Source organism: Belonocnema kinseyi, chromosome 8, assembly GCF_010883055.1.
Source record: "Belonocnema kinseyi isolate 2016_QV_RU_SX_M_011 chromosome 8, B_treatae_v1, whole genome shotgun sequence".
NCBI classification, from domain to species: domain Eukaryota; kingdom Metazoa; phylum Arthropoda; class Insecta; order Hymenoptera; family Cynipidae; genus Belonocnema; species Belonocnema kinseyi.
In genome coordinates, this window is record NC_046664.1 from 68,428,719 (window position 1) to 68,433,983 (window position 5,265).

Consider the following 5,265-nt stretch of genomic DNA (forward strand, 5'->3'; position numbering starts at 1 on the left):
CAATAATCTTACAATTCATTCACTTTATTTACAATCTACATAGAAAATACTATGTACATCTACATTAACATTATTGAATTTTAAAAATTGTGATGCACAATTTGAAAATTATACAATTTTATCCACTTAGTTTCAAGATCCTAATTTAAGAATGCTTTAATTTTTAAACAACTTTTGGAATTGTTTAATTTTTAATGCTTCAAGTTTGAATTCATTGATTTAAAAAATTTGAATATTAGAAAACATATGATTTCAAAAGCTTTTAGAATAATTGACTTTAAAGGTTCACAATATTTATAATTCTTTAATTTTGAACGGTGAAAAGACAGGGATGGTATGATATTCATCAATAACATATTTATCCTATTTAATTAATTTATCATTTCTATTAAATTACAGTTTTGAAAGCGCAATTCTAAAACAGTTTAATTTATTAGGGATTTGAATTAAATGCCTCAAGAATAAATTGAAAACAATGAAAAAATTAGGCAATAATTTCTCAAATTCAAGCCTTCAAAATTATAAGATTTTAGAACGAGGCATTGGAAATTGATTTTTTTTAATTTGAAAATGTTCCACAACTATAGAATATTTGAAGCGCAACTTAACAAAAAAAATCGAGTTGAAAGGCTTCAAATGATTTAATTTTAAAAACTGGCATCAGTGATCAATGTATCTTAAAATTCTCAGACTTTGAGTTGAAGATAAAAAAAAAGTTATTATAATTGGAAAATATTTGATTGGAAGAGTATTAGAATAAATAATAGTAGAATAATAATAGATTCAAAATTATGTCCTTTTTCAAAATTCTAAAATGCCTAATCTAAAATTGCTTGATTTGGAACGTTTTTAATTCCAATGCGTAAAACATATTTTTTATAATTTCAAATGCTTTCAATTCGACATTATAAATTATTCCTTAAGACATATTTTGAAACTTCATATTAGAAATTCTCTTTAGTAATGGATTTTTAAATTATTTATATTTTTAATAAAAGAAATGAACCTTATATTGTTCAAAATTGTCTAATTACAAATTCTGAGAATGACAAATAGAACTTGTTCAAAATATATATACGACTTATGCTAATTTATTCTAATTTTGTCACACACAAATTGTTCCAATTGTGATGAAAACAATAAAATTGAACAGCTACTTCTTTTTATGATAGGGATTCAAATTTTCGAATCTTTTCAAAACCCACCGAAAAAATTGGTTTGAATTCAATCAAAATGGTCTTTTTTAACGTTACTAAAATGCGAATAAATGCTTGTTTCTTGCATTTATATTGTAATATTAATATAATTGACAGATAAAAAAATGTAATTATGCTTTTGTAATCTAAACTTATTCGCCATATAAAGAAAAAAATCATGGTTTTATATTTATGAATATGCAGATGTCTCGAAAAATATTTTAAGTATAAATTTCATTATTGTGAGGTGTTGATTAAAAGTCTATTTATTTTACTTATTTCGCTAAGATGACATATCATTTGTAAGCTTTAAGAGATTTTAATTTTAATGTTTTTAGAAACGTTTAGTTAAAATCTTGTAGAAAAAGATATTTAAGGAATGTCAACAAAAAATGATTCATATAATAATTATGATGAGTGACTTGTAATTTTAAAGCAATTACGCGATTGAAAGAAATTAGTAATATTTCATATCTATATTATCAAAATGTCGATCTAAAAGAGTGAAGTTTAATCTAGAATAAGCCCAAATTAAAATAACTCAATATATTTCTCCACGCCAAAATTTAAACTAAAAGCTTTAAAACCAACTTAGTTATTTTCCATTAAAATAATTTGGCCCATTAATAATTTTAAAATAAAAAAATCCAGACATGCAGTCATGGATAATATTGATTGATCATGTCATTGCAATTTCGATATTTTATCAGAAAATGAATCATTCTCCTTTACCTGCATTCACCTATATTTAAAAATACATATCCGATCTGGAAATGGCAAGATAAAATTTCAAGGCGAAAAAAAACAAAAGTTATCAAGAAAATATTACTACAAACTGAAGAATAATTGTTAATAATTTATTTTTTAAATTGCTAAGAATTCAAATATTTAATTTAGTGTCTTTGGAGTCCATAAATGATAATGATTTGTAATCATTTTTGTTCGATTTGTTTCTTTTGGCCCACATTTCAGTATCTCTGGTTAGAAACCTGCACTTATCTTCAGTGTTATACAATAAAATTATTGAAGGCGATTTGAAATGATTGATTCCATTTCCCAACAGTGATACAAGGCATACGATAAAATCTACTTTGGTTTGCTTTATTATGATCCGTCTTCATTCTTTACTTTGTAGCTATATCTATACATCTTATCTCTTAATTCCACAGTGTTTCGATTAATGAGCGTCCTCAATTCAATGATTAAAGATAATTAAAATGAATGATTTAAATACAATGGAGAGGAGAATTCTGTATAAGACAGTCATGGATGGCAAATAACTTGTTAACTTTGATAATAATCTAAATGTAATTTACTTGCATTCGACAGGAAAAGTTCATACATTCTGTTATTGCTTTTTATTTCTAATGATGATACCTTATCAATATCAATCAAATGATAAAATATATAGAACACGCATAATCCGCGTGTTATCGTTCAAGTAAAAAAAAACAATCCATAAACTACGTTACCAAATTTGGAGAACATATTTATAAAATGGTCCGACTGTTGGTTCTCGCACTTCGCGCTCATTGTTGTATTTATTTCGTGCTTCGCGCTCGATTATGTATTTACCTCGCGCTACGCGCTCGGTCTTTATATTTTCGCATATTCTTACGCAAACATTTTAAAATTAAGGCTCAAAACATCTACCACTGTAATTTTGTGATTGTGAATTCTCTTTTATTAAAAAAGCTTAGATCGAGAGTTTCAGCGCATCTACGGCACGCGACTGAGGGCAATCGCACTCCGCGCTTAGTTTTTGCAGTTCTTCCGCATTCGGGCACAGACCTTTTAAAATTAAAGATGAATGGACCCACAACTGTAAGTTTGTGATTTTGAAATCCCTTTTGTTAAAGCTTTTTTAGCTTTAACGAACACATTCTGGTCTGGTAATTTAAGTTCATAACGTGTGCCGTTTTTTCAAACAAATTCAATATTTTTATTTAGAATGTTATTTTTTACGACTAAAGCAAAAACTACGTATCCTAGCAAAAATTATAGCTCTTTTTTGGATGAACAAGTTTTGTCTCATTTTTTTCGTAGCTTATATCGAAAAGTGATTCATTCTTAATTTGTAGTTCTTTCCAGGGCGCTCAATTCGAGCTTTTTCGTTTTTTTTTTCGTATCTTGCATAGTTTGACCAAAAAATGGAATTTTTGGATTTTTCATTATTTTTGGTACGATCAAATTTGGATTGTTCAACTTCTCGACCAAATTAAATAAGTTGTTATCATAGTCCTGTAGGGCTTTCAAAAAGCAAAGTTTTTCTTCTCTTGACTTTTTTTCATAGCATGCGTTTTTTGACTTAAAATTTTCATTTTAGTTTATTTTTTTGGATTTTGAAAATGCTCTAACTCTGATAATTTTCTTTTTATAGAAAAAAGTCATGGGGATAAATTGTTTGAGTTTCTGAGTACTATGAACAACCGTACATAAAATTTTTTAATCATGAAAAAATGTGGTTTCAAAAATTTTTTGTACGATCAAATTTTGAATTTTCAACTTTTTGACCAAATTGAAAAAGTTGTTATCATAATCTTGTAGCGCTTTCAAAAAGCAACGTTTTTCTTCTTCAGACTTTTGGTTTCGTATCATGCGTTGTTTGGCTTAAATTGTTAATTTTAGTTTGTTTTTCTGGATTTTGAGAATGCTATAACTCTAGTATTTTTTGATTTTTCAAAAAAAAGTCATTAGGATACATTGTAAATTTTTTTTTAGTTCTATGAATAACTGTACAGAGAATTTTTGAATTTTTAAAAAAGTGGTCTCAAAAATATTCAAAATGTGGCCACTTTTTGAATTTTCATCCAAAATGGCTGGCTAACGAACTTGACCTTTAGTTTAGGACACTAAAAGAGTGTACCAAAGAACAATCTAATAGATAAATTTTTTCAAAAGTATCGTGTTCACAGACAGACAGACACATTCGTAAAAACCTGTTTTTCGGATTCAGGGGATCTCAAAACGTGGACATTTGACAAAAACGGGGGGGGGGGGGGGGGGGGCAATTTTACACAAATCTAATACCTTCTCTGATGAGAATGTAAAAATAAATTTCTAACTGAACAGATTCACTAACAATGAAGGAGTCGAATTTTTAAGCAAGAGCCGAATTTTAAACAAAACAGTTGGCTTTTCAACCACAAAATTTTATTTTCAATCAATAAAGATAAATTTTCAACCGAGAAATATGACTTTTATACCATACAAAAAGACGAAATATCAACAAAAGTGTTAAGTTTTCAACATAAAAGTTGAATGCTTCAGAAAAAAAGTTGACTTTTAAACTAGAAAAGATGAATTTTCAACAATTAAGTTAATTTTCTATCAAGAATGATGAATTTTCAACAAGATAGTTGCATTTTCAACCAGAATTGAATCTTTAACAAAGTAGTGTCTTTAACAAAATAGTAGAATTTGCAACCTAAAAGATAAACGTTCCGGAACGAAGATTAATGTTCTACCAAAATATATGAATTTGAAACAAAATACATTTAAACCGAAAATCTGATTGTTTAACAAAAAAGTTAATTATCTACTAAATAGTTGAATTAAACAAATAATTTATTTTTAACCAAATAATTTAATTTTTGGTTTGATTATAGAATAACTGATACCACCCTTTATTTTGTGGAAATTTTTTTCTTCTAAAATCGAAGTCTTGGAACATGAAATTAAAGCAAATTCGAAGCGATTTGTTAAAAGAAAGCATTAAAATGATTGTTAATAGCATTATTATAACGTGTGAAATATGGGTCTACCAGAAATTTGAATTTACCATATTCAACTTACCATTAAAGTGTTATTAGACATTCTTGCTGGGAAAAAGAGTATATAACCGAAAATTTTTTATCTTTTTTGATCAAATGGAATCTATTTTGTAAATTATTTTCATTAATATAAACTATTATACAAATTTTGTTTGTAATTTTTTTAAGTTGGAAAAGGGGTCGAGGTGCTTTAGAATTTGAAACGACTCTTTCTTTAACAACTTTGGAAACTCTTTCTTTTTTACATTCTCATCAGAGAAGGTATTAGATTTATGTCAAATATGACCCCCCCCCCC

General features: G+C 27.1%; 1 protein-coding gene across 5 annotated transcripts in view; it reads right to left on the reverse strand.

Annotated features, from left to right (window-relative positions):
- LOC117177695 (multidrug resistance-associated protein 1) overlaps nt 1-5,265 on the reverse strand; it is a 94,101-nt gene that overhangs the window by 84,002 nt on the left and 4,834 nt on the right. The gene's annotated exons all lie outside the window — the stretch shown is intronic.